This window comes from Spermophilus citellus (genome assembly GCF_964194105.1).
Source record: "Spermophilus citellus genome assembly, contig: SCAFFOLD_264, whole genome shotgun sequence".
Taxonomy (NCBI): Eukaryota; Metazoa; Chordata; class Mammalia; order Rodentia; family Sciuridae; genus Spermophilus; species Spermophilus citellus.
In genome coordinates, this window is record NW_027673160.1 from 323,038 (window position 1) to 338,233 (window position 15,196).

The following is a 15,196-nucleotide window of genomic DNA, read 5'->3' on the forward strand; positions in this document are numbered from 1 at the left end:
CTCTATCTGATGTGCGAGGGGTACAAAATTTCTTCTAGGATGTAGGCTCACTCTTCACCTCACAGATTGTTTCTTTTATTGATAATAAACTATTGGTTTGGTTCCATCCCATTTATTGATTATTTGTTTTAATTTCTGTGCTATAGGTCTTATTAAGGAAATTCGGGCATATTCCCACATGATGAAGACTAGAGCCTGTGTTTTATTCTATTAAATGCAGAGTCTCTGGTTTAATTCCTAGGTTCTTAATATACTCTGAGTTTAGTTTTGTGCATGGTGAGAGATAGTGGTTTGTTGAACAGGCTATCTTTTCTCCAGTGCATGTTTTTGGCACCTTTGTCTAATATATTATAATCAAAATTTTGTGGGTTAGTCTCTGTGTCCTCTATTCTGTACCATTCGTCTTCCAGGTTTTTTTTTCAATGCCATGCTGTTTTGTTACCATTGCTCTTCAGTCTAGTTTAAGGTCTATTATAGTGATACCACCGGCTTCACTCTTCCTGATAAGGATTGCTTTAGCTATTCTTGGTCTCTTATTTTTCCAGATAAATTTCATGGTTAGTTTTCCTATTTATATGAAGAATGCCATTGGGATTTTGATCAGAATTGCAGTAAATCTGTATAGTGCTTTTGGTAGCATTGTCATTTTGATAATATTAATTCTGCCTACTTATGTATAAGGTAGATCTTTCCATCTTCTATGGTCTTTTTTGATTTTTTTTCTTTAGGGTTCTGTAGTTTTTCTTGTTTAGATCTTTCACCTCTTTCATTAAGTTGCTTCCCAAATATCTTATTTTTTTGAAGTTATTGTAATTGGGGTAGTTATCTCCATTTCTTTCTCAGAAGATTTTTCACTAATATACAGAAATGCTTTTGATTTATGGGTGTTAATTTTATATCTGCTACTTTGCTAAATTTATTTAATAGTTCTAGATGTTTTCTGGTGGAGCTTTTAAAGTTTTCTAGGTATAAATCATATCTGGCATTTGCAGGTAAATGGATAGTTTTGGAGAAGATAATGCTAAGTGATGCTAGCAAATTCCAAAAAAACATGCCAAATGTTTTGTCTGATATAAAGAGGCTTGCTCATAATGGGGTTGGTAGGGGGAGTATGAGAAAAATAGATGGTTTCTAGATACAGAAGAAAGGTGGGAAAAAAGAAAGGGGAAAGGGGATTAGCAAGAATGGTGGATAGAGTTCATCATCAAAAATACTTGTATGAAGACACAAATTGGTATCACCATACTTTATATAAAACCAGGGATATGAAAAATTGTACTCTATACATGGAATAAAAATTATAATGCTTCTGTTGTCATTTATTTAAAAAAATAAATAAAAATATGAAAAATTGTTTATAAATTATATACATTAAATATGTGCATGATATATAGAATATATATATATATATATATATATATATATATATATATATATATATATAGCCAAGCCTATTTCCTGAATTTTTAAAAATCAATTAATTTATTAATTTGTTCTAACTTGCTATTAGAGCAGAATGCATTTCACTTCATAGTGCACAAGTAGAGCACACAATTTTATTTCTCTTATAAAGAAACAATAACTACAAAACCCATGTAACTCTACTTTGTGTAGAAAATATTTCCATCTCATTCCACCATCTTACCTGCCTCTATACCATCTCCCATCACCTCCCTCCCCTTTGTCTTATTTAAAGTTTCTTCATTTCTTCCATGCTACCTCCCACTTCTCTCATTGTGGATCAGCATCCAGTTAGCAGAGTAAATATTAGGTCTTTGGTTTAGTGGATTGGTTTACTTGCTAAGCTTAACATGATATTTTCCAACTCCATCCATTTACTTTCCAATTCTATAATTTTATTCTCTTTTAATGCTCAGTAATATTTCACTGTGTTTATAGACCATATTTTCTTTATCCATTCATGTATTGAAGAGCATATAGATTGGTTCTATAGTTTACATATTGTAAATTGTTTTGCTATGAACATTGATGTAGATATGCCACTGTATTATACTGTTTTTAACTCTTGTTGGTCTAAACTGAGGAGTGGAATAGCTGGGTAAATTTTGGTTCCTTTCCAAGTTTTCTAAGGAATCTCCTTATTCTTTTCCAGATTGGTGTCACCAATTTAGAGTCCTACCAAGAGTGGAACAGTGGGCCTCTTTCCCCACATCCTCACCAACATATATTTTCCTTGTATTTTAATAACTGCCATTCTGATTGGAGTAAGATTAAATTTTAGAGTAGTTTTGATTTGCAATTTTTTTATTTTCTAGACCTGTTGAACATTTTTTTATGGATTGATTGATTGTTTATCTTCTAAGAAGTGTGTCTCTTCATTTCCTTAGCCCATTTTATTTATTGATTGGGAAATTTGTTTTTTGGCATTAAGTTTTTTAAGTTCTTTATATATCCTGGATATTAGGGGTTCTATCTGATGTGTATGTGGTAAAAATTTGTTCCCATTCTCTGGTATCACTTTTTACCTCACTGATTGTTTCCTTTGCTGAGAAGAATCTTTTAAGTTTGAATTCATCCAATCTAGTGACACTTGTTTCTATTTCTTGTGCTTTAGTAGTCTTCCTAAAGAAGCAAAATTTCAAATCTCCTACCTGGAATTACAGGTGTATGACATAATGCATAGCAAAACAGTTCATTTTGATTTCAAGTACACTTTCTTAAGGGGCTTTCATCCTAGGAATTAAAAGAAAATGTTATAGACAGACCATTGGGTCTAAGGACATGTCATAAAATAAGGACTATACCATTAATCAATTTAAATAATAGACTCAAATCTTTGGATCTGTGGAAAAAAGAAACACACACACACACACACACACACACACACACATACACACACACACATACACACACACACACACACACACACACAATCACACACCATACACTTTCTGGTTAAATCTCCCTACCCTCAGGACAGTTTCTCTGTAGTTTTTTATATCTAAGGAGAAATATTGGTTAAAAAAATGTATCTTTCACCTGTAGCACAAAAAGAAGTGGTCATGTCCTTCATCTCCTGAACTCAGGAAAATCATAACTCTCAAATATGGTTTTGTGAACTGAGATTTTTTGGAGTCTTGACATAGTTTTGAGGGTGCTGTTTCAAAAATTTCAAAATTTCTCTTATACCATTGGTATTGGATTCCTAGAGATCTCACTAAATATTCAGAACAGCCAGCTGCATCAGAGAAATAACAAATAAAATTCTCCACTTTAGTAAATCTCTGATTAGTGGTTGTACAATTAATATTTGAGGATTCCCTTTCTTAATTACCATAATTTTCTCATCTGAACTATATGTATAATTTATATCATGATATAAAAATTACAAAATAAATATATTTGTGGTAATGCCTGAGTTTTATATTGTGTTTCATAAATGTGGATTGTATACACTTTTTTGAACTTAAATCATTTTTTTCTGCAGAAGCAGGTAATGGTATCTTTGTGTTCCAAAACACCACCTACATGATAGTCTACTAACTTTCATTTCAACTTCAATTACATTACAGACTGTGCAAATGTTCATGTGGTCAATGTGTTATTTATTTACCTATTCTTATTTCAGGTACTATTAACATTCAGGGATATAGCCATTGATTTCACTGAAGAAGAGTGGGAATGCCTTCAACCTGCTCAGAAAAACTTATATAAAGATGTGATGTTAGAGAACTATAGAAACTTTGCCTTCCTGGGTAAGTTTAATTTCCTTTAAAAATTTTTAATTAATAATTATTATTTAATTTACTTCTGTTGTATCTTCTGGGAACTTCTGTATAAGAATGAGTTTCATATTTGTATTTCAAATAAAAAAGGGCATTTTTAATACAGATATTTTACTCTTTAATATATATTATTTTACTCTTTAATCTCTCACTTTCTTGGTGTGCTATACATGCTTCACTTTAGATAAGTAGTAACTAGTGTAATTTAGTGATGTAAACTATTGTAGCCTACACATAGCAGGGGGCACAGTTGAGGCGTTCCAATGGAGAAAACTAAACTAAAAAAATATTGAGAGAGTAGTTATTCAGCAGAAAAAAATTCCAGAATCTTAGGTCTATTTCTTTTGATTGTAATCATTGAACACATAGTGCCCTACATTTATCACATTTTCAAATTCTTTGTAGTCCTCTGTTTTCTAATTTAGTATTGTCCCAGTTTATTCAGATTAACCACCCAAACTTACCTTTTGTTGTGAGGGCCAGCATGATCTGTTAAAAATCTTCTTGTGAGAAAACCTGTAAAGAAGCAAACAGAAGAGAGACACACACACATTGAAAAGAAAAAAAAAATAAAAAGAAAACCTGGCCACTCCTTCACGGCTGAACATAGTATACCCCAAAATTACATAGCTTCTATTACCATGACTACATTCTAACCCAGTATTATTTTAACCCCAAGTGCTAGCTAACCAAGATAAGGCAGAGTTAATACAAACATAGAGTCCCTTCTCCCTAAGTACATTACCACAGAAACTAGATAGTGAACTTGTATAGTTGTCGTAATAGCTTCAGGGAGAAACTGCTGGGCATTACTATTGTGGGACTCAGGGTGCCAGTTACCATCACCCCACACTTTCCTGTCTATTTCCAAGGTCAGAATACCTACAGCCCCCCTCCATTTTTTAAGGCCTTTTGAATAAATAATATTACTTATCTCCTTAATGCTGGTGGGGGGAAAAATTGGGCAGGAATATACAACAGCAAGTACAAACATCAGTAAACATCCACCTATAAATATGTTTTGATCCAGATGAAATTGTGTAAACATGAAGTTAGCCAATCCAAGAAGTCTAAACATCCATGATTTTGTTGGACCTTATTAATGATATCTTTAAGTTAATCTAACTCTTTTGAAATAAAATTACTATTATCACTTAAATTGAAGAAACACGTTATTGAACTTCTCATATCCTTTATGATGTTGCAATAACAGGCAATCAATTGCAGCATGATTGTCAAGTATGGCTTGACAATGTTTTTGTTCTTCATTAAGCATATTAATGGCCATGGAGGCATGACTAATACTTTTTTTTTTTAAAGAGGAGGTGGGGGGAGAGAGAGAGAGAGAGAATTTTTTTTAATATTTATTTTCTAGTTTTCGGTGAACACAACATCTTTGTTTGTATGTGGTGCTAGGGATCGAACCAGGGCCGCACACATGCCAGGCAAGTGCGCTACCGCTTGAGCCACATCCCCAGCCCTAACTAATACTTTTTATTATAGCATAGGCAAGTTTCATAGTAGTTTTGTAAGCCCATAGAGCTAATCCAGGGAAACCAACTAAGGAGAATGATAAAGCAACAAATTATGCCTTAGAGAGAAGATTCACTGAATCATCACAGTTTTTATCAAGAGGAATAAACATTTTATGAATAAATTGTGCAGGTGACCTATTAAATACTATGTGGATGGTAAGGACACAGTTATACTGCTAAGACAACAATAAATACCATGAGACATTTTTGTAGGTATGTAACAGTTTCATCCAAGTGAGTCAAGATATTGTAATGGGTTGTGGAAGTCCAGGATCTGACAGTACTGAATTTCCCACAGCTGGTGTACATAAACAGAGCAACGTTGTTATTAAGACCAAAGCATGTACAGAGTTTTGTGTGATTTTACCAATCAAAGCAGTAAGAAAGATATTTAGAGTACATTCTAACCTCATTTTATCCAACATCTGTTGAGCTGAGGCTGTTAATGGTTTTATATCCCCACAAGTAACTGAAATTATAGTATGTTGGGTTTCTCTTTAATGTTTCTACTCTTTTGAGGAGAATGATTATTCTCTTGTTTGGAGGGACTCTTCTCTTCCATAATTAAATGAAACTTAGGAATCAGCTTGTGAAGTCCCTGATGCACATTTATAATTGCTATATCCATGCTTCAAGCTAGAGTCCAAACAGGACATGTTGGCATATGTTTAGCAGTCTATGATTTTCCCCATGTGATCAAAGGCATAGGACCATGTCAGGCTGGGTCATGTGGAAACTTATATATTACCTATTTTTTATTTTTGGTAATGGCTGTTTGAGAATAAAATGTCTATTCAATGCAGATGACCAATTTTGAGTATTTAACTTTATGTTGTATATTGAGAAGATTAATTGTAAATAAAACAATATATAATGAATATAAATATGAGAGAGGCTAGATCTTTGTTTGTTTCTGTTTTAAAAGGCAAGTATATGGATACAATTTTCACACTCAAAAAAAAGCTTGTCCAAAAGGATTATGAGAAATTTCATAATTTAAAACTGTATCTTATTGATTAAAAATTGTGCAAAATGATAAGATGTAAAGGCAATGGAATTATCCATCTTTAAACAAATAGGGCCTCTAGGAGCATATTATGCTTGGTTTATTTTCATGCTCTCTGCTGGATCTGACTTGGCAGTTTCTTTTTTAGATTCAATTCTGTTAGTAATTTTTTTTTGTTTAGTGTTTTGCAATAATGCATTGATAATCATATATATTTTGAAGTGAAAAATTCATTATACTTATACTTTGTAAGTTGTTTTCTATATTTCTTATTATTTTCTATTTTTATTAATGATTTAGTTTCTAGATCATTGCTTTTCATTGTGGCATACTTGGATTCTTTTCATACTTTCTCTCTCTCTCTCTCTCTCTCTCTCTATATATATATATATATATATATATATATATATATATATATATATATCCCACTTCTCTTTATATAATATATACTATATAATATATACTATTATTATTTAGTTGTAAACATATTTTGTCTCTTAAATTGTTATAAGAAATATATGCAGGTCTTTGCATTGAGTGAAATGTGGCAGGCAGACATTAAATTGCAAGAGCATTTGATTCACATGTGGAAGTCAGAAATTTAGTGAGTAAAATTTTTCTCACCAGGTACTGTGTTTTGTGTAGGGTTGATATTTAGTCAAAGTCACATATTTTTATTTTATTGAGCATTAGAGGGTAAAGACTTTTGTTTTACCACATGGTGAGTGTATAATGTTCTTCATAAACACTAATAGAAGGAATACAATACCTTGTAAGAACAAAACTGGTAGGTATATGAAACAATGATTGTGTTAATTCATTTTTTGTGTTAATTCATTATATTTAGTCATTTTACCTTTTATATATATAGTATAAAATACCATGATATACTTAGGAAATAAACAAAGGTGTATTTGTCAATGAAAGAAATCATCATATCTCACGAATTTAAAAATATAAAAATTAATTTATTATACTTGATTGGAATGTGTTGACTTCATCCAAGTATTATGGCCATAGGCTATACAATGTTTCTATAGTCTTTTAAAATGTTTTTATGGAAAATATTATAAACATATATGTGTATATTTCTTAGTAAATTTTTTGTTCATATTTCTTTTTAAGTGTCCATAGCCTCTTTACCCTTGTTGAATATTTGTGGTATTATCACTCAAAATATACTAGTTATTTTCATGGCTGTATGTCATGGTAGACCAAAACCAATTTTTGGACACTCTTTGAAAAATCCACAAATGTTTATATATGTTTCACATTTCTCTTATTCTACTGAGAGTGAAGGTAGTTGGTAGATATTTCCTAAATACACATTGCTATCTTATGGGATAAAAGGCTGTGGATGATAAAAGTAATATACTTACCTTCACTTTATTATATTACTCTTCTTAATGATGTACTCCTCTTGGATACTGTGGTCTCTACAAGAATTTGGGTAATATTCTCAAGGTAATTTTGTCTGTACATTTTTATTGAACTGATAAATTTTTTGATTTATGATGACTTGGACTTACTAATCTTCTACACTCCCGATGTATGTATTTTACCCTTATTTCAAGATATGTATGCAAAATATATTTATCCCTGTATAGTAGGTATTTTTTTTTTAATTTTTGTTTATTTCAGCCATGAATTCTCATAATACCCAAGAAGAGTCACCAGAGAAGGTCATAAAACATATATTTCACAAAGAGATAAGTGGGAAATATAAAAGTTCTGATCTTGACTATTTACAACAAAACAAAATATGGAAAAATACAAGTAAGAGTGAAAACCAGAAATCATATAAAAAATCAGGCCTTGTTCACCACCAGAGAATTTATACTGGAGAGAAGCCCTACAAATGTAAAGATTGTGGCAAAGTTTTCAGTCAAAAATCAAACCTTATTTGCCACAGGAGAACTCACACTGGAGAGAAGCCCTACAAATGTAAAGACTGTGGCAAAGCTTTCAGTCGAAAATCACACCTTATTCGCCACAGAAGAACTCACACTGGAGAGAAGCCCTACAAATGTAAAGATTGTGGCAAAGCATTCAGTCAAAAGTTAGGCCTTACTTACCACAGAAGAACTCACACTGGAGAGAAGCCCTACAATTGTAAAGAATGTGGCAGAGCTTTCAGTCAAAAAGTAAGCCTTATTTGTCACAGCAGAACTCACACTGGAGAGAAGCCCTACAAATGTAAAGATTGTAGCAAAGCTTTCAGTCAAAAATCACACCTTATTCGCCACAGCAGAAGTCACACTGGAGAGAAGCCCTACAAGTGTAAAGAATGTGGCAAAGCTTTCAGTCGAAAATCACATCTTATTCGCCACAGGAGAACTCACACTGGAGAGAATCCTTACAAATGTAAAGAATGTGGCAAAGCTTTCAGTCAAAAAGTAGGCCTTATTTGTCACAGAAGAACTCACACTGGACAGAAGCCCTACAAATGTAAAGAATGTGGCAAAGCTTTCAGTCAAAAATCACACCTTATTCCCCACAGCAGAAGTCACACTGGAGAGAAGCCCTACAAGTGTAAAGAATGTGGCAAAGCTTTCATTCAAAAATCACACCTTATTCACCACACCCGAAATCACACTGGAGAGAAGCCCTACAAATGTAAAGAATGTGGCAAAGCTTTCAGTCAAAAATCACACCTTATTTGCCACAGAAGAACTCACACTGGAGAGAAGCCTCACAAAAGCAAAGTATGTGACAAAGTTTTTACTCAAATATAAACCCTTATTTGCAAAAGCAGAATTCACACTTGAGAGAGTCCCTACAAATGTAAAGAATATAGGAAAGCTTTTAGCAATAAAATAGGCCTTATTCACCATAGAAGAACTCACACTGGGGAATGGCCCTACAAATGTGAATAATGTGGCAAAACTTTTAATAAAAAATAAAGCTTTATTCACCACAGCAGAAGACACCCTGGTGAATGTGAAATGTGAATAAAGAATCATTGAGCTATGTTTTATTTTCTTATTTTCTATGGACCAATTAATAAGGTAAACTGAGAAGGTTGTATGTAAAGATTAAGTTTCTTATCATAAAATGTTGTCTTATCAGCTACCATAGGATACAGTCTTCTTATACATGGAATCCATACAAAAATCATATTGAATATCATTCACAATTAATATTAATTAATACTTTTAAAGAAAGATTATACTTCATTAACAACAGAATTCATACAGAAAAGAACCCATACAAATGGTCTCCTTTCTAAAGTTTCTCTCCAGTGTATTTTCTCTGATGTCTAATAATGTATGACATATAATTTAAAATGCTTCTACATTCTCTATATTTCCATGTCTTATTTCCAGAATAAATAGTCTAGTGGTGAAAAAGAATTGATTTAATGTTAAAAGCTTTGATACATTGTTCTCATTTGTAGGGGTTCTTTTCTGTATAAATTCTGTTGTTAATGAGGTTTAGTTTTCTTTAAAAGTATTAATTAATATTAATTGTGAAGGATATTGAATACGATTCTGGTATACTGTACCAGAATCTTCTCAGCTCCTATGACAGCCACTTCATCTGCATTACACAAGAGATGGCATTATGGTGAGGGCTCATTTGAGAGGGAGAGATAACATAATGATACAGGAAGTCAGAGAGATTCAGAAACAAGGCCTTCTCTTTTTGTAACAACTGCTTTAATAGGAACTCTCTTGTGTCCCATGAATTTTACATTAACCCTTTCTAATGTCATTTCCCCCAATGATCTAACCACAATCTACTAGATCTCACTTCTTTAACATTCTATTATTTTCCAAATCTTTCCCTTTGGAAACTAAGTTCCCAACACATGAGCATTTGGGGGACATACTCAAATTCTTCTATTTCATGAAGCAATCAAAAGACTACCAACCAAGAAAAGTCCTGGACTGGATGGGTATACAGCGGAGTTTTACAAAACTTTTAAAGAATAGTTAATACCAATACTTTTAAAGTTATTTCAAGAAATAGAAAAAAGGGAGCTCTTCCAAATTCATTCTATGAGGCCAACATCACCCTGATTCCGAAACCAGACAAAGAGACTTCAAAGAAAGAAAACTAGAGACCAATATCTCTAATGAACCTAGATGCAAAAATCCTCAATAAAATTCTGGCGAATCTAATAAAAAAACACATCAAAAAAATTGTGCACCATGATCAAGTAGGATTCATCCCTGGGATGCAAGGATGGTTCAATATATGGAAATCAATAAATGTTATTCACCACATCAATAGACTTAAAGATAAGAACCATATGATCATCTTGATAGACGCAGAGAAAGCATTCGACAAAGTACAGCATCCCTTTATGTTCAAAACATTAGAAAAACTAGGGATAACAGGAACTTACCTTGACATTGTAAAAGCTATCTATGCTAAGCCTCAGGCTAGCATCATTCTGAATGGACAAAAGTTGAAGGCATTCCCTCTAAAATCTGGAACAAGACAGGGATGCCCTCTATCACCACTTCTATTCAATATAGTTCTCAAAATACTGGCCAGAGCAATTAGACAGACAAAAGAAATTAAAGGCATAAAAATAGGAAAAGAAGATCATAAATTATCACTGTTTGTGGATGATATGTTTCTATACCTAGAAGACCCAAAAGGGTCTACAAAGAAACTACTAGAACTAATAAATGAATTCAGCAAAGTGGCAGGATATAAAATCAACATGCATAAATCAAAGGCATTCCTGTATATCAGCAACAAAACTTCTGAAGTGGAAATGAGGAAAAACACTCCATTCACAATATCCTCAAAAAATAAAAATAAAATAAAATACTTGGGAATCAACCTAACAAAAGAGGTGAAAGATTTATACAATGAAAACTACAGAACCCTGAAGAGAGAAATAGAAGAAGATCTTAGAAGATGGAAAAATATACCCTGTTCATGGATAGGCAGAACTAACATCATCAAAATGGCGATATTACCAAAAGTTCTCTATAGGTTTAATGCAATGCCAATCACAATTCCAATGGCATTTTTTATAGAAATGAATAAAGCAATGATGAAATTCATATGGAGAAATAAAAGACCCAGAATAGAAAAGAAACTCTAAGCAGGAAGTGTGAATCAGGCGGTATAGCGATACCAGATTTCAAATTATAGTACAGAGCAATAGTAACAAAAACAGCATGGTACTGGTACCAAAACAGGCAGGTTTACCAATGGTACAGAATAGAAGACACAGAGACTAATCCAGAAAGTTACAACTATCTTATATTTGATAAAGGGCCTAAAAGCATGCAATGGAGGAAGGATAGCATCTTCAACAAATGGTGCTGGGAAAACTGGAAATCCATATGCAACAAAATGAAACTGAATCCCCTTCTCTCGTCATGCACAAAAGTTAAGCCAAATGGATCAAGGAGCTTGCTATCAAATCTCTGCATCTGATACAAGAAAAAGTTGTCTCCGATCTACATATTGTGCGGTCAGGCTCCAAATTCCTTAATAGGACACCCATAGCACAAGAGTTAACAACAAGAATCAACAAATGGGACTTACTTAAACTAAAAAGTTTTTTTCTCATCAAGAAAAACAATAAGAGAGGTAAATATAGAGCCTACATCCTGGGAAAAAATTTTACTCCTCACACTTCGGATAGAGCCCTAATATCCAGAGTATACAAAGAACTAAAAAAATTAGACAATAAGAAAACAAATAATCCAATCAACAAATGGGCCAAGGACCTGAACAGACACTTCTCAGAGGAGGACATACAATCAATCAAAATTACATGAAAAAATGTTCACCATCTCAAGCAGCCAGAGAAATGCAAATCAAAACCACCATAAGATACCATCTCACTCCAGTAAGATAGGCAGCCATTATGAAGTCAAACATCAACAAGTGCTGGTGAGGATGTGGGGAAAAGGGTACACTTGTGCTTTGCTGGTGGGGCTGCAAATTGGTGTGGCCAATTTGGAAAGCAATATTGAGATTCCTTGGAAAGCTGGGAATGGAACCACCATTTGACCCAGCTATCCCCCTTCTTGGACGATTTCCTAAAGACCTTAAAAGAGCGTATTATAGGGATACTGCTACAACGATGTTCATAGCAGCACAATTCACAATAGCTAGACTGTGGAACCAACCCAGATACCCTTCAATAGATGAATGGATAAAAAAGTGTGGCATTTATACACAATGGAGTATTACTCTGCAATAAAAAATTACAAAATCATGGAATTTGCAGGGAAATGCATGGCACTGGAGCATATTATGCTAAGTGAAGCTAGCCGATCCCTAAAAAACAAATGCCAAATGTCATCTTTGCTATAAGGAGAGCAACTAAGAACATAATAGGTAGGAAAAGCATGAGAAGTAGATCACCATTAAACAGGGAGGAGAGGGGGAAGGGAAAGAGAGAGAGAAGGGAAATTGCATGGTAAAGGAAGGAGACCCTCATTGTTATACAAAAATTACATATAAGAGAAAGTGAAGGGAAAGGGGAAAAAACAAGAGAGAGAAATGAATTATAATAGATGGGGTAGAGAGAGAAGATGGGAGGGGAACGGAGGGGAGGGGGGATAGTAGAGGATAGGAAAGGCAGCAGAATACAACATACACTATGTAAAAAAGTGGATGTGTTACTGATGTGAATCTGCAATATGTATATGGGGTAAAAATGGGAGTTCATAATCCGTTTGAATCAAATGTATGAAATATGATATGTCAAGAGCTTTGTAATGTTTTCAACAACTAATAAAAATAAATTAAAAAAATAAAAACAAATAAATAAAAAAAGTAATATGAGAGAGACAATGGTAAAAGTGACACATAGAATGTCATTTCTTAGTAGTCATAAAGATTCTACATACTAAAATAAAATGCTTTAGAATATAGAAATTATTTTAGGTGGAGATTTTATTTTAAACCAATAGGAAATTTAATTAAACTACTTTTTGAAGAATGAATGAATTTGAATGTGACAAAACTAATGGCCTAGGTATAAAAAAATAAAGAAAAAGTCTGTGCAAAATCTAACAGATGTTTAGTAAACCATGCCTTGGTATATAAAAAGAATGGTGGGATTTCTGAATATGGTATATGAAGCCAAATGTTTACTGGCTAAAATTTGGTGGCCCTCAAAACCAGAGCAAATATTCGTATGGAACATGCAGTGGACATCAGTCTCAAGATCATTCTACTTAAAATATCTGCTTCCAAAGAGTACATGATTCTTAGTAATTCTTGGGAGTATTATATTTGAATTTCAATTTTTATCTTTTTATACAGTTACTGCACCATATCTTGGCCAGATCAATATTTTCTTGAACATCTTCATATATTAATCTCTACACTATCTCACATATGCTTGTTTTTGGTTGTCATGGATCCCTCCCAGTGAATTCTGAGATGTGCAAAAGGTTTAAAAAGCATAGAAATTTGCTTATGAAAAATAAGCCATATTGTAGGTGGGAAATAAAAGGAGAAAAGATGCAAAAGTCCTCATCTAATCTTGTATATGCTGATACTACACAAGGTTATTCCAATGATATGTTTGGTTTGGGGTAGAGAAGCAACTTTTTGTATACACTATGACACAAAGTTCATCAAGTATGGTTGTTATGGACTTTTTGGGAAAACCCAAATTTATCTTAGTAATTTCCACATTGAAAAACTTCTGTTACCTTTAAACAAAACAATTCATTGCAATAAATATGACACAGTTCTTTAATATTGCAGAACAGAAAATTGGTGGCATTATTCACTGAATGCCAATATTTTCCAATAAAATGTCAGACCACAATAAATGTACCTTATATAGTTTAACATCTATAGGGGTACTTAATAAAATGAATAGATAATTAAAGTAAAGATTGAAATGAGACCCAGAAACAACTAAGTGTAGTAAATATTATTATTACCTTCATTTAAATACTAGTGCACACTTTTGCTTTTTTTCCCAAAAAGTTATTTTTTAAAACTTTGTGTATGATATTTCACTTTATTCATATAACATTGATAAATTGTACTTTTTTTTCATATGCACTCTCTGATGCATCTCAAATATATTTGCATACCCCGAGACCTTAGCAGATTTCTATACACGTTTTCACTATAGAAACAGTGAAGTAAACAGTGAAGTACAATATAAAGTTAGTTGTTTGAGCTTGGGTCACAGTTCCCTGAGAGTTTGCATGCAGAATATGTAAGGTACTGAATTCAAATTCATCACAAAAAGCAGATGTTTAGATGAGGTGAAGTTAGAAATTGTTTTAATCAGTCTTTGTCACCACTGTGACTAAATAAATTGACCGTAGAAATAGTAGAGGAATAACAATTACTTCTGAAATCTATATTGCCTTTTTCAATGCTAAGGAAGTAAAATAGGCTCAATCTATATACTTCCCTTGAAACCAGAACCCATAGCTGGTGCTGTGATCCAACTGAATGTGCCTCCAGGAAACTGAACAGTGCCCAAACCCACTAACATGGCCATCTGGGAGTTTTCTGTTATGTCAAGGGCAGAGATTCCATAGGCCTTGCTGAGACTTCAGACCAACACTGAGCACTGAATTGGAACTCAACAGATACAATATTGAGTCAGAAATGTTTAAATAGATAGAAATGTGGGTGGGAATTATCTCTTTGCAAGCAAGAAAAAAAACTAACTGGGGTTAATCTGAGCAAGAGGTGATTAGGCAGAGATCAAAGCAGGAGTGGGAAGCTCTGTTTTTGCCCAGGATTGGCAGCCCAGGCAGCCAGCAATTCAGGAAGGGCACCTCACTAAGGAGCACTGCCATGACCCATAGGGATGAGGACAAGGATCTTCTGAATGAAGCACAGCATAAGCTCTTTCCAGTGATTTGTCCCTCCACTAAAAAGGGAAAAGTTAACTGGCCCAGTGTGGCTTTTGCCAGCAACAGAATTGACCATGTCTAGTGTGGAAGAGT